This window comes from Drosophila miranda (assembly GCF_003369915.1).
Source record: "Drosophila miranda strain MSH22 chromosome Y unlocalized genomic scaffold, D.miranda_PacBio2.1 Contig_Y2_pilon, whole genome shotgun sequence".
Taxonomy (NCBI): domain Eukaryota; kingdom Metazoa; phylum Arthropoda; class Insecta; order Diptera; family Drosophilidae; genus Drosophila; species Drosophila miranda.
In genome coordinates, this window is record NW_022881614.1 from 23,658,165 (window position 1) to 23,682,541 (window position 24,377).

Genomic DNA, 24,377 nt, shown 5'->3' on the forward strand with positions numbered 1-24,377 from the left:
GTGCTTTTCGCAGGATGCCCGTCGGTTGGAGCAGCCTTTTGCCCGTCTTTTGCGTCCGTTATAAAGCGCCCTCTGGCGGAGGGTAGTCGTCTGGCGGCTTCGGTAGATCTGCGCACTGCGCCCCCTGTAGGTAGCTCTAATCGACCTTGTTGGATCGCCATCAGCGCCCTCTGTTGTCGTTTTTCGGCAACGCGTCAGGGCTGCTGCAGGGCTGCGAAGCACCGATCAGCAGCTGGCGGCTCGATCAGCTGGCATGACTTGTTACAATTTGCAACAAAGCAGACGGCACGTAACATAGAGTGACATTTGATTACAACACTAGTGGCATGCTTGGAATGAGAGACAAAGAGGGCAAAATCTCACCCCTCGCCCCTGGCCAACGACCGGGATTTTCCGTATGCAGTGTCTGGATTTTTAAGCTGGGCTGAGTTTGTGCGCGCTATAGGTGACCATTTGGTACGTAGTCCTACCCTGTGTCCGCCTGTTTCCTGACCGAGCTTTTTTCTTGCAGGTTTTCCTGCTATTTGCGGTCCACACGGGAGCACCGGGAAAAACGCGTCCGCACCTTGATACTTTAACACTGTCGCCTATCGTCCTTGTATATGTGGATGTATGTATATGTTTTGTTGCATATTTTTCAACGTATTAATTAGTATAACGGCAATGATCTGCACTAGATTTTTGCACAGTGGTCCTTGTATATGTGGATGTATGTATATGTTTTGTTGCATATTATTTAACGTATTAATTAGTATAACGGCAATGATCTGTACTAGATTTGTTGCACAGTTACACAGATTAGTTAAAGAAAATTTTTTTTCGGTACACACGGCAATGATCTGCACTAGATTTTTGCACAGTGGTCCTTGTATATGTGGATGTATGTATATGTTTTGTTGCATATTATTTAACGTATTAATTAGTATAACGGCAATGATCTGCACTAGATTTGTTGCACAGTTACACAGATTAGTTAATTTTTTCCGGTACCCACGGCAATGATCTGCACTAGATTTTGTTTTGCACGGGGGTACGTGTATGTGTATATATATATTTAAGTTTTTCTGCACAACAGCGGTGCTCGGCATTTGCCTTTCGGATAGTGCCGCCACATTTGTATATTATTTTTCTTTCTTTTATTGTCACACACCACTTTATGCATTATAAGATTTATTATTTGTCTTTTAAATTTCCTTTTCTATCACTCATAACGTTGCCACTGGGTGCTCACCTGCTTTACATTTCTAATATTAATCCAATGTAAGAGATCATCCTGCGATCCTCGGTTCTTAGTCCGGCTGCGCCAGTTACCAGTTCGTCCTTCTTCTTCTTGTAGATGTATGGGTTTATATTTCTGTCTTTTACAAAGATTGGTGTTTGAGTTTGAATAAAGTATGACTGTTCGTATAAGTATAAAATGTTGTAACGGGCTAGCGTATGTGAAACCGCCGAGTCGGCATTATGCCGGATGTCGGGTTCCAGTTTCGATGTTGTTCATGTTAAGATGTGTAGGCGGTTGTTTGTGCCGCGGTATGTAGAATGTTGCAACAGTCAAAGTGGTCAAAGTGTTGAGCTGGACATTACAATGTCCGGGTTGAATGACATAGTCGTTCAGTGGAACATTACCCTGGCCCGAGGGGGTTTAGGTGGGGGTATCGCGGTACCGTTATCGGTAACTCACGCGAAAGCGCCATGAAGTATGTTTGGTTTTTCGTCTTTTGCCTCACGTCTTGTGCTTATGAGAGAGGGAGAGGGGGAGGCAGGCAGGAGCGAAGGACCCTTGCTTGAACCAACTGTGAAGCGAAGCTTAATTTGCCGCTGCAATTAAATTTAATTAACAAATATACATTGCAAAATGTGGACAACTCTTCACTCAGCTGAGCATTATGTCATAGACAAGGTGAGCCAGCCAGCCAGCCATCGCTGTGGGAGAGCTCTACACACTCACAATCCAGGTAGAGAGTGGGGGACTGCATGACGCATCTTGGCCTTGGAACTGCAGATTTTGGATTTTCGAGCTGTGGAACTTTTATGGCAATCGAGAGATTAGTAATCTTTGGGGGGGCCAGTTTCCTCCTCGATCTCTCGCCGATATTCAAAGTCTTGCTGCCCGTCAAAGCATACCGCAACACGCTTAAGGGCGGTGGAAGTTGTTAAAAATCCAGCACCTGTCGTTTCCCCCACATCAAACGTACAATATACATAATAGCCCGCATACAGTAGTCGCTCGGAAGTTGGAACCCTTGGCCTTGTGATTTGTTTCCCTCTTCCACTACGACTTCGTCTGTTCGTCGCTCCCCAGAAGCCAACAACAACATACACAGCCTTTCAGTAGAATCTAGCAGCAAAATAGCCCATCTTTGGCGTAGTACTTATGAAAAACGATATCACAGGATATTCTTTAGAGGAGAAGTACTAGATTCTCGATATTTCCTATTTGGCGACTACTGTGCCTGTACATGTGTGTGCATGCACTTCTAGAGTCTAGTTCGTCAGTGTGAGTGGGCTAGGCATCCATTGAAGGGCTTCGTTGTGAAATACACGTCAATAAAACCTGCAACTAGAATGGGATAGAGATAGCTAATAGCAGTACTACATGCATACATACAGTCAGCACAACATTTATTCGGACACTCGTCTATATCAACTTTCTTTATAAATAACTTGAAAAGTATTTAAGTTTGAAAAAAAAATTTTATTTCATTATGAACATGGATATTACTACTACTAATTTGAAATCTAACGAGGGGGAACGTTGTGAGTTGCTGCGGACACCGCAACTCTACAGTTATACCCGATATTAAGTCAGTATGGCTCTCCTCCGGCAGACGCCGCTAATATTAAACGACACGACAAGGAGTGCGTGCGAGAGAGACAGAAAATCAGTCTGAGCGTGACTTCGGGTGCTGCGTAGCCAGTGCAAATTGATTTGTTCCTTTTAGCTATAAAAATGATCTGATCTGATCCAGATTCAGCAATCTGATATATATGATCATTATCTATGTTTCTGCGTTTTTAGTTCTCTCGTATCCTCAATATTGTGGATGCCACAGATTTTCGCCCTTTGTGCGGGCGGAAGTGGGCGGGGCAAAGTTTTGAAATATTCTTGTAGCAGTGACATATCACAGAAGTCTGGATCCAAAACATCGTTGCTCTCGCTCTTATAGTCTTTGAGCACTAGGCGCTGAAGGGGACGGACAGACGGACGGACGGACAGACGGACAGACAGACATGGCTCAATCGACTCGGCTATTGATGCTGATCAAGAATATATATACTTATGGGGTCGGAAACGATTCCTTTTGGACGTTACACACATCCACTTTTACCACAAATCTAATATACCCCAATACTCATTTTGAGTATCGGGTATAAAAACATAAAAAACCTTCTTTGGCATATCAAAAAAAATTAAAAGTATCAAAAAGGCCACTTTTTTACGCACAACAATTATTCGGACTTCATTTCCGATGTGAACAAAAAAAAAAGATTGGAGTTCGCAAAACTTCACTTAAATAAGCCAGATTCTTTTTGGGAGAATGTTATATTTAGTGAGGAGTCTAAATATAATATATTCGGACATGATGGACCATCCAAAGTATGGAGAAAGGATAATCAAGCCATGAAAGAGAAAGACCTCATCCCAACAGTGAAGCATGGCGGTGGAAATGTAATGGTTTGGGGGTGTATAGCAGCAGCTGGACCTGGGCAAATGGTGTTTATTGAGACCAAGATGGACAAACACATCTACAAGAAAATTTTGACTGACAATTCAATGGCGAGTGTCGAAAAATTGGGTCTTGAAGCGATGAATTTCTTGTTTCAACAAGACGATGACCCCAAAAATACCTCGTTTTTGGTTCAAGAATGGCTGTTGTATCAGTGCAAGCAGTTAAAAACGCCGCCGCAGTCACCAGATCTGAACCCCATAAAGCATGTTTGGGATTTGTAGAAAAAAAAATTAGGAAACATAAAATTTCCTCCAAGGAAATCCTTAAAACGGCTCTGATGACGGAATGGGAGAAAATTAATCCCAATGAAACCAATCATTTGGTATAAAGTATGCCCCGACGTCTAAAAGCTGTTATTGAAGCTAAGGGCGGCCCCACAATATATTGAAATCAGAAAAAATTGGGGACAATAAGTTTTTTTCGTACAAAATAAAAAGTGTCCGAATAATTGTTGTGCGTAAAAAAGTGGCCTTTTTGATACTTTTAATTTTTTTTGATATGCCAAAGAAGGTTTTTTATGTTTTTAGATTTGAAATTAGTAGTAGTAATATCCATGTTCATAATGAAATAAAAATTTTTTTTCAAACTTAAATGCTTTTCAAGTTATTTATAAAGAAAGTTGATATAGACGAGTGTCCGAATAAATGCTGTGCTGACTGTATATCTATATGTACAGGTATGCAGGTGCATACATATATCCACGCGTATGTCGGTATGGCATGCATGTAAGAAAAGTTCTAGGGCAGGTTTCCTTTTTGCTTTTTTTTTTTGCAAAAACATAAGATAATGGCTGCGAAGAAAGACAGAGAGAGAGAGAGAGAGAGAGAGAGAGAGAGAGAGAGCAAGCGAGTGGGGGGCGGAACACTGATAAATCTATTGTTTGTCAGCTTGTCATGTGAACTGAACCGCTGTTCAGGGCCTGCAATTTTTATGTACAGTGGGTAACTTATGTACTTATGACACGAAATTGCTGTGCATACACTCTCTCGCACACACACATACACACACACACTCATAAAAGCTTTTCGACTCCCACACGCACTAACACACAAACACAAACACCACACACACACTCATAAAATCTGCCCACAAACTTACATAAACTTTTCTATCGAGAAAGAAACAAAAATAAACCACCTTCCAATGACGTCAATCGCTCTGTATATGGTGCCTTTCGTTAACTTTTTGCCCCTTCAACTTTTTCTCATGCTGAAAATCCACCAGGGATCTTTTGTGTGTTTCTTTTTTTGTTGTGCCTCTCTGAATGGGTGGTGGGTGGAGTCTGGAACGAAATGAAGAGGAAGTTTTCATAGATATGAATCAATAAAAAGATACGGCAGATCAGATATATGTTGAAGTGTGCCTATTATTTCGACCTAAAGTGTGGAGCTACACCCACAGCACCTCGTGACACGACATGGTTGAATGCGCCACCAACATTAACTCCTCCCTAATTTCTCTCACATATACATACATATGCATGTTTTGTTTCCACATCAATTTCCGAAACGACCTCGGGGGTGCACGGACTCGACTCCCTCCCCACTGGCTCTCCGGTGGGTGACCATCCCGATTCGATCGATTTTTCCGAGTGCATGGCAGCTAATGGGAGCTTAATGGCTTCAGCATTGGGGCGATCATGCTAGAAATTATGATGGAAAAACTCGATTGGGGGTCTGTGGTTGTTTTTGTGGAGCCACTACTAGAACATGCAATTATTTTAATGTATTCGGCCTTGGGGCTAATGAATGTCAATTAGCTTGCATTTGAGCGACTGACTCCGGCGGTGCACGTAACGTAAGCCCGCTTTTACCCCAATCCACGCATCCGAAATGTATGCAAATGTATCTATGTATCTTTCGCTTTGTGAAAACCGTAAAGCAGTCGTTTTGTATGCGCGATCAATGGATAGGCGTTCAGTCGAGCGGTTTTTTTTTTGGTTTTGTTTATGGTGTCACCCGCCAATTACTCCCTGCCACTTCCGCACCCACACCCACGCCCACCCGCCCACTCACTTGCGCATTCAGCTAGGGAAAAACTGCAACTCATTTGAATGGTTTCGCCTTCATTATGCAAATGCCGACTTTGGTCGCGAATATTTATTTCCTAATTATAAATACATAAAGATAACTTTGCTGGAGACTTTGGCTGTCACACACACATGCACACATTTGGGGATTTGGACACTTTTTAGGTGCGAAATGCGGTTAAAAGAACATTTATTTTGATCAGCATTGCTTTGAAGAGATTTTGAATTCGAAAATGAACCGCCAAACTATCGATTACGCGACACCTATCGAAAGTGTCACACTAGTCTGATTTTGTAGGTGGCGCTGTCTGCCCTAGAACGGTCTGGCAACACTAACCATACCTTTTTTATCATATATCATGCGAAATTGCATGCAAGTGTGAGCGAGACAAACAGTGTCATAAATGGAAGCACTAACCATACAGTATATAGATGTGCCAGTTCATACAACGAAAGCGTCACACACTGGCTAGCGCATGATGCAATTATACAAGGTGGTCTCGTCGGCAAAAGTTAGTCCCTTAACGTATGCTAGCAATAAGTGCGAGTGAAGGGCACATAGTATAGTGTGTGAGTGAGACGGTATATGTTGATGTTGATTAACCCTTAACAGGCCCGTGGGTCTTAAATTTTTAAAATAAAATGATTTTACTGATATATTAATATTTAAATTTTATGCAGCCATTAATAATTTTTCTTCAACATTTTTAGTTATACTAAAATGTTCTTTTACATAATATATAAAGATTACTTCTAATTCTGTGGTATTTTTTTTATATGCTTTTTATAATTTTGTTGTTGTCGGGACATAAGGGTTAAGAATATATCAAAAAATTCGTCCGTGAACAACCTTCATCATCAACAAGCAAGCATGCACTGACGATAAGGGACAACACGAACGAACTTCGGCTCCCGAGGAGACCACCTTGTATAATTGCATCATGGGCTAGCGCGTTCAGTACCCCAAAGTGACGTAATCATGAGAGAGAGAGCGCAGAGAGAACATCTTTGCATGTGTTAGTACACACGCAATATGTTTCGACAAAACATATTTGATTTGGGTCTTTTGATGGACTGACCTACCGCCACATAATAAATGAAGAATGGGCAGGGGGTGGGGGTATGGTACACTAGGGCGCGGGAAATGAAATAAAAGCTGTTATTTGTTTGATTTATACCACAAAATATAAAATATTACAATAATATAATTACACATTTATTTCCTTATTTTAAACAGGTTTATTATAAATTATAAAAATTATGCAAACGACGTCGGTTCTCGACTTTTTTGTTTATTATAACTAAAACAATGATGTATCCAAATATACAATATAAGAAAAAATATATATATACTTAAATAAATTTGCATAAATATATATATTTCTTTCTATATCTATACATCTTGGTATTGTATAGTCTTTGATACTACTGTTACCGCTCAAGTGGAAAGCTGAAAAATCATCAAGTCAAGGAAACAATAAAGCATGGACGAGGAAGCCTGACGGTGTAGGGCTGCTGCACTTGGTGGAACGTTCCCCAATTGGTTAAAATCGATGGAATAATGAAGAAAGAGTATTATCTTCATATTTAGGAACCCATTGTGTCAAATTTTATAGAGAAATGTGTCTTCCCCACATCCGAAATCACTTTATAGCAAGACGGTAGCCCGACGCACAACGCTAAATTCGTGAAAAATCGTCCCAATAACTCGAGTTTTCACTTAATCCAGTGGCCTGCTCAATGGCCCAGATCTAAATCCCATTGAAAATCGATGGGCTCTGTTTAAAAAACACTGGAAAAGTAGGAGTCTGCACCAAAGGGATTGGGTGAGTCTTTGGGAGCGCGAGAGGTCGGAGTGGCGCATGATACCTTGCCAGCACCTACTAAATTTAGTCGAGAGCATGCCCATACTTATTTGGAATATGATAAAAGCTAAGTCCCTTTGGAACAAATATTTTTAAAATTGGTTAATACTTTGGCGCTCTTAATCTCCTTCACTGTCAAAAATGAAGGAAATTCTTTCTTTTTGGTTTTGATTTGAATAAACCTCAATACATATGCAATGACTCTTTCTAGTTTATGCATACACGAATATTTTTGTAATAATTCACAAAAAATGTTATTTTTTGCATTACCATTGTTGTGCTCACAACTAATTTTTCTTCAATTTCCTCTTTTGGCCAATGTTCCTTAGATTTCGCCAAAAATTGAGGCCCTTTCCACCAAATCTTAAAATCTTTTAGATTATCTGCACTAATGCCCCTTGATGCTACATCTGCTGGATTGTCTTCAGTTCTAACGTGTCCCCATTTAATTTCCTTAATCTTTCTTACTTCGTCAGTTCGACGCCTGATAAACTTGTCTTTATTGTCTCCATTCTTTATCCAGGCTAGAGTAATAGTAGAATCACTCCAGGCATAACACTCTACATTACTTCCAACCGCTACTTTCACCCGTTGAATTAATTTTGCCAGAAGATGTGCTGCACAAAGTTCTAATTTTGGAATAGTTTTCCGATTTTTCTTTGGATTAACTTTGCTTTTGCTGGCTATTATAATTGTAGAACTATCTACCTTGGCATACACTACGGCAGCATAAGCCTTTTCGGATGCATCGGCAAACCCATGAATTTGCATCGACTTATTGTGCTGAGAATTTAGCCATCTCGGTATCCGAATGCTCTCTAACTCTGTTAAACTATTTTTAAACGAATTCCATTCCCGAGTATCCTGTTCTAATAATTCTTCATCCCAATTTTTGTCTGCTAGCCAAAGTTTTTGAATAAACAATTTTCCGACAAGTGTCACTGGAGACAACCAGCCTAAGGGGTCATATATCTTGGCTAAACTAGATAATACTATTCTTTTGTTATTTGTCTTAATTGGTTCATAGTGGAAACTGAACCTAAACTCGTCTTTAACCGGTTCCCATTGTAGTCCTAATGTTTTGACGGATTCATTCTCCTCAATGGTTAATACTTTATTTTCTTGGTCATCTCTAATGCCTTCTATAATTTCTGGGATATTTGTTATCCACTTTCTTAAGTTAAACCCAACCTTATTAAACTCCCGGGTAACTTCCTTTACATGCTTTTTAGCATACAGTATCGTGTCGGCACCTGTCATCAGGTCGTCCATATAAAAATCATTCTTTATGATTTCCCTAATTGCTTGATTTTTGCAATTATCTGCTATTGCAACAAGCACCCTGGTTGCTAAGTAGGGTGCTGAAGCTGTACCGTACGTAACGGTTGTACGTTTATAATCTTTTAACTTTTCGTCTGGATTATCTCTCCAAATTATATGCAAATATTGTTTATCAACATTAATTTGCCGGTACATTTTTTCAATGTCCCTGCGGACAAATGGCCATTTACGCCATTTCACCATAATATCGAAGATATCTTTTTGGACCCTTGGTCCAACCCACATGATATCATTTAAACTTTTATTGTTTGTGGTTTTTGCTGAAGCATCGAAAACCACCCTAAGCTTTGTCGTTAGACTGGAATCTCTTATGACTCCTTGATGGGGTAAATAATATTTCCCATCTTCTTTCCATATGTCCTAAGTTTTTATATTCATGCATGAACTTTACATAATTTTCTTTTAATGTTTTATTATTGCTGAGCTTTCTTTCTAAACTATAAAATCGCGCTATAGCTTGGTGTTTTGAATCTCCTAGATCCTTTTATTTTTTAAATGGTATTTTTACCACATACCTACCATTCTCATCTCTTCTTGTTGTTTCCAAGAAATGCTCCTCGCACACATCTTCTACGTCATTCTTTTCACTTTCCAATTCCCAGAACCGCTCTAAGTCCCCAACTTCAATTGTTGTCGCCACAATAAATGTATCACCTTTTGATTTGGTGCAACCGGATATAATCCATCCGAATTCTGTATTTTGTCCAAGTAGTCCGTCTATTTTTATACCCGATACTCAAAATGAGTATTGGGGTATATTAGATTTGTGGTAAAAGTGGATGTGTGTAACGTCCAGAAGGAATCGTTTCCGACCCCATAAAGTATATATATTCTTGATCAGCATCAATAGCCGAGTCGATTGAGCCATGTCTGTCTGTCCGTCTGTCCGTCCGTCCGTCTGTCCGTCCGTCCGTCTGTCCCTCTGTCCGTCCCCTTCAGCGCCTAGTGCTCAAAGACTATAAGAGCTAGAGCAACGATGTTTTGTATCCAGACTTCTGTGATATGTCACTGCTACAAAAATATTTCAAAACTTCGCCCCGCCCACTTCCGCCCGCACAAAGGACGAAAATCTGTGGCATCCACATTTTTAAAGATACGATAAAACCAAAAACGCAGAATCGTAGAGGATGACCATATCTTTTAGAGTGTAAAAACTCAAACAGATCGTATAATTATTATAGCCAGAATCAAGAAAACAATTTCATTCTTTCTCGCTCTGTCTCTCTCTAACACACAGGTTTCATGGTCGGCTTTGCCAATTGCAAAATATGAGTTCAAGGATCTCAGAACCTATAAGAGCCAGAGCAACCAAATTTGGTATTCACACTCCTGTGGTATCGGACCTTGACCGTTTCGTGTCCAAATTTCGCCACACCCCCTTCCGCCCCCGCAAAGGACGTAAATCTGGGGCATCCACAAATCTCAGAGACTATTAAGGCTAGAGTAACCAAATTTGGTATCCGCACTTCTGTTAGATCTCACTATAAAACGTATATCTCAGAATTTCGCCCCACCCTTTTCCGCCCCCACAAACGACGAAAATCTGTTGCATCCACAATATTGCAGATTCGAGAAAACTAAAAACGCAGAATCATAGATAATGACTATATCTATCAGACTGCTGAATCTGGATCAGATCGGATCATTTTTATACCCAAAAGGAACAAATCAATTTGCACTGGCTACGCAGCCCCCGACATCACGCTCAGACTGATTTTCTGTCTCTCTCGCACGCAATATTAGCGGCGTCTGCCGGAGGAGAGCCATACTGACTTAGTATCGGGTATAACTGTAGAGTTGCGGTGTCCGCTGCAACTCACAACGTTCCCCCTCGTTATACCCGATACTCAAAATGAGTATTGGGGTATATTAGATTTGTGGTAAAAGTGGATGTGTGTAACGTCCAGAAGGAATCGTTTTCGACCCCATAAAGTATATATATTCTTTTCAGTTCTTAATGCTTAATGCTATAAGAACTATCTATCTCGATGGACCCTAAACAGTTTTACAGCTTCGTAAACAGTAAGCGTAGAACGTCCGCACACCCATCCTCGCTATCATTTTGTAATACGTCGGCAAATAATGATCAGGCAATTGCCGATCTTTTTGCCCAATTTTTCCAAACCACCTATTCTGAGGAAAGCTACTCTGGTCATCCGTACCCATACGGTTTACCGAGGTCGAACGGCATTTTCAGTCCCTTGTTAAATGAATGTTCCCTACTTCATGATCTTCGACTAGTTAAGCCGGTGTTTTCACCGGGTCCAGACGGGGTTCCAGGTTGTGTACTCAGGTACTGCGCCGAGACTCTGTGTGGACCTTTGCTTAAACTATTCACCCTGTCCATTGATTCTTCTTGCTTCCCCCCGATCTGGAAGGAATCGTTTATAATTCCTCTCCATAAAAAAGGTAGCAAGTCTGATGCATAAAATTATAGAGTTATAGCAAAGTTATCCGCTATTCCTAAAATGTTTGAGAAGGTTTTGACTCCGCACTTGCAACATCTCTGCAAGTCACTTATATCTCCAACTCAGCATGGATTTATAAGGCGGCGATCAACCACCACGAACTTGTTAGAGTTTACCTCTTTCATTACTAAAGGCTTTCAATGTAACTTACAGACGGATGTTATTTACACCGACTTTAGTAAAGTAAACCATTAAGTAAACCTGTAAACCCTTCCCTTTTAGCGCATAAACTTGACCTTTTAGGGTTTCCGCCCAACCTCCTGAGATGGATTTCTAGCTATCTTTGTTCTAGGTCTCAAAGAGTCCTCTTCAAAAACTCCCTCTCTTTACCAGTAAAGGTTTCTTCGGGAGTACCACAAGGCAGCCATCTAGGCCCCTTACTCTTCACACTCTTTATTAATGACTTACCTTTAGTATTAACATACTCTCGAGTACTTATGTATGCGGATGATGTTAAACTCTGTGTCCAGTACAAGGACATTTCATTTCATTCTCGCTTGCAATCCGATCTCAATAACTTTCAGTCATGGTGTTGTGCAAACTTGTTACACCTTAATGCCTCGAAATGCAAAGTTATGACATTTCATCGTTCTAGCCCTTTGTTGGCTCCCTACACCCTATTTGGTGGTTCTCTTGAGAGAATTACCCTGGTGGATGATCTGGGTGTTATGTTAGACCCCAAGTTAAAGTTTTCCGAACACATTTCTACCATGGTAAATAAGGCCATGGGCGTGCTTGGGTTTATAAAGAGGTGGTCAAAGGAATTTGACGACCCCTATATAATAAAGACTCTCTATACCTCGCTTGTTCGTCCGATCTTAGAATACGGTTCCTGTGTATGGTGCCCTCAGTACAAAGTACACGAGGACCGTATAGAATCAGTACAGAAAAACTTTTTACTCTTTGCTCTGCGGGGCCTTAACTGGGATGCGGGTGTAAGACTCCCATCTTACTCTAGTAGACTACTATTAGTAAACCTCCCATCCTTAGTTAACCGTAGAAAAATGCTTGGTGTGATATTTATGCACAACTTGATCAGGGGTGACATAGACAGCCCTAATCTGTTGAGCCGCAGAAACTTCACGATTCCTATTAGACTGACTAGAAATTTTATACCGTTGTTCCTTCCACTTTGTAGATCGAATTATTCCTTGCATGAACCGTTTAGGGTCTTATGCTCGGATTATAATTCCCTCTACCATATTATATCCACCACTAATTCTCTTCCTCTTATTAAATTATTAATCCTTACACACCTTTCTATTAATTAGTAACTGTAGTGGTATTTGTATTTTGATTGCATGCTTAGTTTCTTAGTAAGTTTAGTACTAATTTTCCTCGAATGTTAGTCTAATAGCTATCTTTCTTGCATGTTCGCGTTTGGTTCGGCTACGCACCGCGCGTCATGCGGCAGCGCCCCTCGGTCGGTTGGGCGGGAGGAGGGCTGCGTTCTGCCTGGGATCCGCGCGTAACAGCCTTCTGCTGGTGTTACACGGGCCACTTGACGGTGCAGTAACTGCATCGCCTCTTGAAAGATGCAGTCATTGCCGAACCGATTGAGCCATGTCTGTCTGTCCGTCTGTCCGTCTGTCCGTCCGTCCGTCTGTCCGTCTGTCCGTCCCTATTAGCGCCTAGTGCTCAAAGACTATAAGAGCTAGAGCAACGATGTTTTGGATCCAGACTTCTGTGATATGTCACTGCTACAAAAATATTTCAAAACTTCGCCTCGCCCACTTCCGCCCCCACAAAGAACGAAAATCTGTGGCATCCACAATTTTAAAGATATGAGAAAACCAAAAACGTAGAATTGTAGAGAATGACCATATCTTTAAGACTGTGGAATCTGAATTGGATCGTATTATTATTATAGCCAGCATCAAGAAAACAATTTCATTTTTTCTCGCCCTGTCTCTCTCTAACACACACGTAGCATAGGCGGCTTTGCTTAGAGTAAAACATTAGCGCCTAGATCTCAGAGACTACAAAAGCTAGAGCAACCAAATTTGGTATCCACACTCCTAATATATCGGACCGAGACGAGTTTGTTTCAAAATTTCGCCACACCCCCTTCCGCCCCCGCAAAGGACGAAAATCTGGGGATATTTACAAATCTCAAAGACTATTAACGCTAGAGTAACCAAATTTAGTATCCGCACTCCTGTTAGATCTCACTTAAAAATGTATATCTCAAAATTTCGCCCCACCCTCTTCCGCCCACACAAAGGACGAAAATCTGTTGCATCCACAATATTGCACATTCGAGAAAACTAAAAACGCAGAATCATAGATAACGACCATATCTATCAGATTGCTGAATCTGGATCAGATCGGATCATTTTTGTAGCCAAAAGCAAGAAATCAATTTGCAGTGGCCGCGCAGCGCCCGACGTCACGCTCAGACTGATTTTCTGTCTCTCTCGCACGCACTCTTTGTCGTGTCGTGTAAGGGGAGGGGAGCCATACTGACTTAGTATCGGGTATAACTGTAGATTTGCGGTGTCCGCAGCAACTCACAACGTTCCCCCTCGTTCGTACTAAGTTTAATATTTGCGCAGCTTCTTCTGAAATTATGGTACATTGCGACCCACAATCAATGAGAGCTCTAAGGTTTTGATAGCCACCATTCCTTGCCCTTACTTTTATAAGTGCTGTGGCTAAGAACGCTTGTTCTTTTGTCAAGCAAGTTTTAACATTTTCCCTCTTTTCGTAGGAAATATGGAGCATCGTATGATGAGGTTTTTTACAAATCCCACATAAAATTTCAGAAAAGCATTTCTTATACATGTCATGCCTACAGCATTTTGTGCAAAGGCGCTGTTTTTTAATAAACTGGCCTCTATCTATCGGACTCATTCCCTTAAACTTATAGCAGTGAATTATGGTATGTCCTGCCATTTTACATAACGGACAATTTTCTTTTATTTTACCATATTGCACTACTTTTTTCAACGGTTTCCACTCTTTATCCTGCGACGTGTAAAGAGAAGTGTACCGTTGTTCTAAAAATTCCATCACATCTGGCAATGCTTGGATCTCTTTTGTCCTTTTTATATGACTGTGGAGATAATGTTTTTTATCCCCAATCGGCCGACTAATTATTTCGAATTAAATAAAACTCGGCGCAGAAATAAAATTACGATATGTTCTTTAATGCGTGACATCCAAATTGCAAGTGTGGCTTGCCTGCCCTTTACATTGCCGCTCCGATCGCTAAGCGCAGCTTCGCTCGGCCGACGTCGGTAGGCAGACGCAAAGCGGAGATAGCGAAGAGCGAGCTGGCAGAGAGCGTTTAGCAGGGCAAGCAAGCGCAAAGCTTTAACAAACAAATGAGTGACATAGACATAAGTAACAAACAATTCACCCCCCGTTGGAAGGCAAAGGCTTTCAACTGATCCATCCTGAAGGGGCAGAACCGCTATTTTTCCAACGGCCCTCTTGAAGATGCTTGCTTGGGCGCAGCTGGCGGCTACGCTGGGATGATCGTCGAACGCAGCAATCGGCGCTTCTTTACGAAGGCGGCTTGTCGTGATTACGTCTTGATCATCGGGAGCCTCTGTAATTGCATAGAATGGCAGGAAATTTGGCAATGTAGAAACTGTTGAAAGTTGAATTTCATTTGGCGTGGATATGTAGGTTTTTAATATATGGAAAAGTTCGCGCTGCAGTTCCTGATTCTCCGATCGCAGTTTTTCCACTTGCACCTGGCACTCGAGCAGCTGCTTCCTGCATTGCTGCTCTAAGTTTTGGTTCTCCAGCGTTGTGGGTCGAAAATCGTCAATAGAGATGCACGAGGAATTTTCAAAAGCGGCTAAAGCTGCACGCTTATTCTCCGAGCTATCAATGCTTCCTGATACTATCCAACCAAGTTTTGTCTCCTGCAATGTTGGCAATTGGGTTGATAGTCGAATCTGTCCGACGCACATTAAATCGAAGAACAAACCAGAACAGATCGATACGTTGGGGCTTGGAGAAATTAGGATCAGCTAGTTTTAGATTATTCGGCATTGGCCAATCCTTTGCGTCTACGCCGAAGTTAGGCTGCATTGCCGTAATTGAGTTGGTGACAATTGCAGCGAAGGAAGCTCGATAGCTTGCGTCCTGGGATTGTACAACTATATGTACAGACTTGCTCGAAGGTAGAATGGAATCTCCGATTCCAGAGATGTGAACATAAGACGAGCGATGATCCAACTGCAACTGATCAGCAAGTCTAGATGTTACAAAGTTTGCCTGCGATGCAGAATCCAAAATGGCACGACATGGGATAAGAGGCCGGTGAAGAGGAAGATGAAGCACCAGTTCCCGATGGAATGTGGAGTAGCGTGTGATGTTTGGCCTGGCAATGCCTGCAAAGTCCTGACCTGCACCTCTGCAATTCATGGCCTTTGTTGAGGCAGTTCAAACACAAGCGGCTCTTCTTTGCTTCTTTGTATCGTTCAAGCGCAGAGAGATTCAGGAATTCCTGACATTTAGATATGTAATGCTCGGAGGAATTGCAATGGTTACATATGGGGTTAGGATGGTCGTTACTGGAGGTGATAAGGGTGACAGGATTGTCTTCTCCCACCTGCTGGCTAGGAATTGTTACCATAGCCGAGCCCAAATTTTCCAGCATCCGACATCTTGCTTCCAAGAATGAGGCCATGCTTGACCACCGAGGCAATCCTGACGTCGGCAAGTTCTCTTCCCATTTCTCCTTGGTCTTGTGGTCCAATTTCGTGCCTATGGTGAAGATCAGCAACCCATCGGATATCTCCTGCGGGGTCGCCAAGGTCTGAAGTGCACGCAAGTGCGAATTGATTTTGTCGCTGAGCGCGCGCAAGCCGATAGCCGAGCCCTTCTCCACCCCTTGCAGCCCGAAAATAGCCTTGACGTGTGCCTGAAAATGTAACAGTTTATTATCGAATCGCAACATTAGTAAATTCAACGCCTTGTCGTAATTCTCCTCAGAAAGTTCCAAGGAACGAATCGTATCCAGCGCAGCACCATCTAGACATCCACGAAGATATTGGAATTTTTCGATGATTGGTATACGATGGTCTTTGTGCACCATTGTCGAAAACATCGCGTGGAATTCTGGCCAATCCATGTAGCTCCCACCGAATCGCGGAAGCTGCAACTCGGGCATTCGAGAACGGCCTATACTATTATAGGCGAACAACGACGAATTCCCCTCGAGAGTATGCCGAGCCGTTGAATTGGCAACATTTACCGTGCGAGCAGCCATCAACTCCCGCGACAGCCTGGACCTAACCTTGACATAAACATTCGAAAAGTCCAGCCGGGCATCATGGGCTAACTGCAGGAAATCCAGCCTTTCAAGGCTCGTTTGAGCGGCATCGAAATCCGCATTCATTCGCTCGATCTGCTCTAAGCGAGCTTGAAGTTCTGCCTCATCTAACTCGGCAAGCTCTTCCTTGGTGAGAAAGCGATCCATGGCCTTTAGTTGGCGCGCGATGGACTCGGCCTTGTGCTTGTAGAAATCTAAATCACTCGGCATGGCTGCGTTCGCGACATTGGTAGGCTCAGGTGCTGCCATGTTGAGGTTTTAGAAGAGTCACTCAGCACGACCGAAAAAGACACCCTGTATACGTATAAACGTGGGAACCGAAAGCAAAGGGATTACAGCTAATGCCCTTAGCTGTGCGGCTGTGCGAGCTGTCCGATTCCGCTTTGTACTCCGCTTGTGTGTATTAGTGAGTTCGCTGCACTGCGTGTATGTAGGTGTATGTAAGTGTGTTTTAGCACCGAATTGTGCTTAACCGCCGAAAATTTGCTAGGGCTAACGAATGTCGATCGCGAATGATTATTAATTGACACTGCAACTCAGAGATCACGTCGGGGTCACCAAATTTTATGTGGAGATAATGTTTTTTATCCCCAATCGGCCGACTAATTATTTCGAATTAAATAAAACTCGGCGCAGAAATAAAATTACGATATGTTCTTTAATGCGTGACATCCAAATTGCAAGTGTGGATTTCCTTCCCTTTACATTGCCGCTCCGACCGCTAAGCGCAGCTTCGCTCTGCCGACGTCGGTAGGCAGACGCAAAGCGGAGATAGCGAAGAGCGAGCTGGCAGAGAGCGTTTAGCAGGGCAAGCAAGCGCAAAGCTTTAAAAAACAAATGAGTGACATAGACATAAGTAACAAACAAAATAAGCGGCTGAGGGCCAAGAATTAGGTGCTATTTGGCAAGCAGCTAATCGGCTGGGTTCTGCTCCGAACATTCACCCCCCGTTGGAAGGCAAAGGCTTTCAACAGATCCATCCTGAAGGGGCAGAACCGCTATTTTTCCAACGGCCCTCTTGAAGATGCTTGCTTGGGCGCAGCTGGCGGCTACGCTGGGATGATCGTCGAACGCAGCAATCGGCGCTTCTTTACGAAGGCGGCTTGTCGTGATTACGTCCTGATCATCGGGAGCCTCTGTAATTGCATAGAATGGCAGGAAATTTGGCAATGTAGAAACTGTTGAAAGTTGAATTTCATTTGGCGTGGATATGTAGGTTTTTAATATATGGAAAAGTTCGCGCTGCAGTTCCTGATTCTCCGATCGCAGTTTTTCCACTTGCACCTGGCACTCGAGCAGCTGCTTCCTGCATTGCTGCTCTAAGTTTTGGTACTCCAGCGTTGTGGGTCGAAAATCGTCAATAGAGATGCACGAGGAATTTTCAAAAGCGGCTAAAGCTGCACGCTTATTCTCCGAGCTATCAATGCTTCCTGATACTATCCAACCAAGTTTTGTCTCCTGCAATGTTGGCAATTGGGTTGATAGTCGAATCTGTCCGACGCACATTAAATCGAAGAACAAACCAGAACCTATCAACAGATCGATACGTTGGGGCTTGGAGAAATTAGGATCAGCTAGTTTTAGATTATTCGGCATTGGCAAATCCTTTGCGTCTACGCCGAAGTTAGGCTGCATTGCCGTAATTGAGTTGGTGACAATTGCAGCGAAGGAAGCTCGATAGCTTGCGTCCTGGGATTGTACAACTATATGTACAGACTTGCTCGAAGGTAGAATGGAATCTCCGATTCCAGAGATGTGAACATAAGACGAGCGATGATCCAACTGCAACTGATCAGCAAGTCTAGATGTTACAAAGTTTGCCTGTGATGCTGAATCCAAAATGGCACGACATGGGATAAGTGCTCCATAACGATCTGTTACATGGACGAGGGCAGTAGGTAGCAACACGTTCTGGCTAGGCTGAGATTTCTGGATCGAGGGGGGAGGGCTAGAACACCCGCTTGCTAGAAGCACAGTCGCGGCCTCTTGCTGGATCGATTCCTCGGCCGGTGAAGAGGAAGATGAAGCACCAGTTCCCGATGGAATGTGGAGTAGCGTGTGATGTTTGGCCTGGCAATGCCTGCAAAGTCCTGACCTGCACCTCTGCAATTCATGGCCTTTGTTGAGGCAGTTCAAACACAAGCGGCTCTTCTTTGCTTCTTTGTATCGTTCAAACGCAGAGAGATTCAGGAATTCCTGACATTTAGATATGTAATGCTCGGAGGAATTGCAATGGTTACATATGGGGTTAGGATGGTCGTTACTGGAGGTGATAAGGGTGACAGGTTTGTCTTCTCCCACCTGCTGGCTAGGAATTGTTACCATAGCCGATCCCAAATTTTCCAGCATCCGATATCTTGCATCCAAGAATGAGGCCATGCTTGACCACCGAGGCCTATGATGAAGATCAGCAACCCATCGGATACCTCCTGCGGGGTCGCCAAGGTCTGAAGTGCACGCAAGTGCGAATTGATTTGGTCGCTGAGCGCCCGAAAGCCGATAGCCGAGCCCTTCTCCACCCCTTGCAGCCCGAAAATAGCCTTGACGTGTGCCTGAAAATGTAACAGTTTATTATCGAATCGCAACATTAGTAAATTCAACGCCTTGTCGTAATTCTCCTCAGAAAGTTCCAAGGAACGAATCGTATCCAGCGCAGCACCATCTAGACATCCACGAAGATATTGGAATTTTTCGATGATTGGTATACGATGGTCTTTGTGCACCATTGTCGAAAACATCGCGTGGAATTCTGGCCAATCCATGTAGCTCCCACCGAATCGCGGAAGCTGCAACTCGGGCATTCGAGAACGGCCTATACTATTATAGGCGAACAACGAAAAATTCCCCTCGAGAGTATGCCGAGCCGTTGAATTGGCAACATTTACCGTGCGAGCAGCCATCAACTCCCGCGACAGCCTGGACCTAACCTTGACATAAACATTCGAAAAGTCCAGCCGGGCATCATGGGCTAACTGCAGGAAATCCAGCCTTTCAAGGCTCGTTTGAGCGGCATCGAAATCCGCATTCATTCGCTCGATCTGCTCTAAGCGAGCTTGAAGTTCTGCCTCATCTAACTCGGCAAGCTCTTCCTTGGTGAGAAAGCGATCCATGGCCTTTAGTTGGCGCGCGATGGACTCGGCCTTGTGCTTGTAGAAATCTAAATCACTCGGCATGGCTGCGTTCGCGACATTGGTAGGCTCAGGTGCTGCCATGTTGAGGTTTTAGAAGAGTCACTCAGCACGACCGAAAAAGACACCCTGTATACGTATAAACGTGGGAACCGAAATCAAAGGGGGTACAGCTAATGCCTTTAGCTGTGCGGCTGTGCGAGCTGTCAGATTCCGCTTTGTACTCCGCTTGTGTGTATTAGTGAGTTCGCTGAACTGCCTACCGCACTGCACTGACCGAATTGTCGCGACAGAGAAATTAATAGCCAGCAATGCGTGTATGTAGGTGTATGTAAGTGTGTTTTAGCACCGAATTGTGCTTAACCGCCGAAAATTTGCTAGGGCTAACGAATGTCGATCGCGAATGATTATTAATTGACACTGCAACTCAGAGATTACGTCGGGGTCACCAAATTTTATGTGGAGATAATGTTTTTTATCCCCAATCGGCCGACTAATTATTTCGAATTAAATAAAACTCGGCGCAGAAATAAAATTACGATATGTTCTTTAATGCGTGACATCCAAATTGCAAGTGTGGCTTGCCTGCCCTTTACATTGCCGCTCCGATCGCTAAGCGCAGCTTCGCTCTGCCGACGCCGGTAGGCAGACGCAAAGCGGAGATAGCGAAGAGTGAGCTGGCAGAGAGCGTTTAGCAGGGCAAGCAAGCGCAAAGCTTTAACAAACAAATGAGTGACATAGACATAAGTAACAAACAAAATAAGCGGCTGAGGGCCAAGAATTAGGTGCTATTTGGCAAGCAGCTAATCGGCTGGGTTCTGCTCCGAACAATGACTTTCATGTAATTGTAAGGTATCTTTGTTGAATTTTTTCAACACAATGTGCGCGAAAATCACATCAACTTCTTCTGTTAAGTGTGACTTTAATTTAATTAAATGTATTGACTCGTTTATAGAATCAGAAAACCATTTAATATGTTTCGCTGAATCGTGATCTAGCATTGGTAAGTCTAGTAAACGATTCAGCTGATCCGAAAAAATTTTTCGCTTATTTTCATACCGCTTGGTCAGCAATTCCCAAGCGGCATTATAATTCTCCAGCGGCCCAGTTAAAAGGTGAGCTACCATACTCCGTGCCTCACCCTTTATCGCGATTTTCAAATAATTGAATTTTAGAGATGTACTCAGACTATCTCTGTTATGAATTAATGTAGGAAACGAAGGAAAGAGAGAGACACGAAGCGGTCGTGTTTTCGTCGTGTCGTCGGGATAGAGCAGTAATCGGCTCTGAGAGAGCCGATAGCAAGAGAGAGAGATTAGTCAGTTGTCAGTTCAGCCACGCATCAGACGTACACGCATATAATTAGTCACAAACATACTTGTAAAACTTGGAGCTGTTATAATTTTAACTCCAACATACTTATTAAATAAATGTTACTCGTTGCCATCAAGCAACTTAAACTACTACAAATTGGGGGCTCGTCCGAAAATAAGCCCAAGACAACAACATTTGCAAGTGAGATTTGTGCGTGTATTTGGAAATTTTGGCGAACACGAGGCTAGAGCTACAAGGAGACAAGCGGCACAGAGACGACAATCTGAGCGCGTTCGTTCCAAAGAGAGCAGAAGAGACAAAACGACGGCAGACGGCAGCAAACACAGCAAGAATCAAAACCTTCGTTGTTGTTGTTGTGCATTGCGTCTGAGAGGCTAGAGCTACAAGGAGACAAGCGGCACAGAGACGACAATCTGAGCGCGTTCGTTCCAAAGAGAGCAGAAGCGACAAAACTACGGCAGACGGCAGCAAACACAGCAAGAATCAAAACCTTCGTTGTTGTTGTTGTGCATTGCGTCTGAGAGGCTAGAGCTACAAGGAGACAAGCGGCACAGAGACGACAATCTGAGCGCGTTCGTTCCAAAGAGAGCAGAAGCGACAAAACTACGGCAGACGGCAGCAAACACAGCAAGAATCAAAACCTTCGTTGTTGTTGTTGTGCATTGCGTCTGAGAGGCTAGAGCTACAAGGAGACAAGCGGCACAGAGACGACAATCTGAGCGCGTTCGTTCCAAAGAGAGCAGAAGCGACAAAACGACGGCAGACGGCAGCAAACACAGCAAGAATCAAAACCTTCGTTGTTGTTGTTGTGCATTGCGTCTGAGAGGCTAGAGCTACAAGGAGACAAGCGGCACAGAGACGACAATCTGAGCGCGTTCGTTCCAAAGAGAGCAGAAGCGACAAAACGACGGCAGACGGCAGCAAACACAGCAAGAATCAAAACCTTCGTTGTTGTTGTTGTGCATTGCGTCTGAGAGGCTAGAGCTACAAGGAGACAAGCGGCACAGAGACGACAATCTGAGTGCGTTCGTTCCAAAGGAAGCAGAAGCGACAAAACGACGGCAGCAAACAGCAAGAATCAAAGAACATTGATTGTTGTTGTGTTGCACTGCGTCGGACGGAGACTACAACTACAAGAAAAGACAAGCAGCAGTTCATTTTGTAACAGCAGAAGCAGCGACGATTCGGGAAGCGACAACGAGTTAACGGCGAACAGCGAGAGCAAGGCAAGGCAACAAAGAGAGGACGGCAACAGCGACATCGACAGGCAAGCGAGATCTGGATGTGGTGGTGTGTGTGCGTCAAATTTGGAGTCTGGAAAGTTCTGCGCAGAAGCGAGAGTTAACAAGGGTAAACCCATAGTAAGGTGAGCGTTAACAGAGAAGCGATCGTTAACAGTGACGACTTTAAAGGCGTTTTCGAAATCGATGTTAACTGGAAAATTGTTAACAGGCCAGCAGTAATAAGGTTGTTTAAGTTGATTTAATTACATTTTCTTAGATATAAGCTAATATCAATTATTTTGTATTTAAATCGTCACGATGCAAGTTGAAGAGATAATGACACTGAGAGTCGCAGATTTGCGAGAGAAGTTAAGAGAGCTTGCGTTGCAGACGACGGGACGAAAGCGCGATTTGCAAGATAGACTATTAATACATCACGGCTTTCCAGTTGAGGATGAAGAAGAGTCAGAGGATGAGTCCGTAGTAACAGCAGAGGATGATACCGTAGCAGTTCAACCAGGTACGCGACAGGCAGAGTATAAATCTTGGTTTACGCTAAAAGACGTGGAAGGTAGTGTGTCACAATTTTCTGGTTCTAATAACCCCGACATCAATCAATGGATAGAGGAATTAGAAGAATGCGCAGCTACTGTTCAATGGAGTCAATTAAAATTATTCATTTATGCCAAGCAGTTGTTAGTTGGTGCAGCAAAATCTTTCGTTCGTAGTTTGCGTGATATTCGTAACTGGAATTCGTTGAAGGCAGCTCTGTTGGATGAGTTTAGTGTTAAACTGTCGTCCGTAGAAGTACATAGAATGTTGCAAAAGCGCCAGCAGAAAAAAGGAGAGTCGTTGCATGAGTTTTTGTATGCGTTAATGGAGATAGCCAAGCCAATTAAACTAGATGATGAGAGTTTAATCGAATATTTTGTGGATGGTATACCAGACGCTAGGGCAAGTAAGGCAATGCTGTACCAAGCTAGAAACTTAAAGGAGCTTAAATTTCAGATCGATGTTTACCAGAAAGCTAGAGGCGGATCCAAGCCGATGAGTAAGAATTGGCCGCTGAGTAATAAAAGTGAGAGTTCGGTGAAAGGGTCGATGGCAGAGAATTTTAGGAAATGTTTTAAGTGGGGAGACAAATCGCATTTGAGGAAAGATTGTCCCAAAAATGATTTTTGTTGTTTCAAATGTGGCCAACCAGGACACCGTGCTGCAAGCTGTAATGTCAAGGTCGAAACCAGACAAGAAAAGAGATCGAATACGAACATTATTCGAGATAAGGAAGTCGTCAATAAGCCGTCAGGTATTTTCACTCCATCAGGTTTGGAATTAAAGGATATTAAGTACGCGAATTTGGTATTCCAAGGTTTGATTGATACTGGAGCAGATTTGTGTTTAATTCGCAGGAGGGTATTTTTGAAATTTGGAAATCTTGAACTGATCGGCCAGGAGAAATGTTTAACAGGTATTGGAGATAGTCAAGTTGTAACTTTTGGTAGCTTTTCGATACCAGTGAAAATCGATGAGATTGGAATGGAGGTAGAATTTCATGTCATTCCAGACGAGGATATTGGTTTTGAAGCCATTTTAGGAAGGACTATTCTGGATCATGTGGACATGCAAGTTTCTAAGACAGGAACAAGATTTGTTCGTAGAGTTTGTGGCGAGGATAAAGATAAGAAACTTGATCAGGTAGCATCGTCCTCATGCGTGGAATTGTTTAATGAATATTGTTCGGAGCAGAACCCAGCCGATTAGCTGCTTGCCAAATAGCACCTAATTCTTGGCCCTCAGCCGCTTATTTTGTTTGTTACTTATGTCTATGTCACTCATTTGTTTGTTAAAGCTCTGCGCTTGCTTGCCCTGCTAAACGCTCTCTGCCAGCTCGCTCTTCGCTATCTCCGCTTTGCGTCTGCCTACCGACGTCGGCCGAGCGAAGCTGCGCTTAGCGATCGGAGCGGCAA

General features: G+C 43.1%; 1 long non-coding RNA gene across 1 annotated transcript in view; it reads left to right on the forward strand.

Annotated features, from left to right (window-relative positions):
• Positions 1 to 216: 216 nt before the first annotated feature.
• The window catches only part of LOC117193427, a 29,526-nt gene continuing 5,365 nt past the window's right edge, over positions 217 to 24,377 (forward strand). The window contains exons 1-2 of the long non-coding RNA XR_004474588.1: positions 217 to 456; positions 512 to 610. This is a non-coding gene — a long non-coding RNA (uncharacterized LOC117193427). The remainder of the gene's footprint in view (positions 457 to 511; positions 611 to 24,377) is intronic.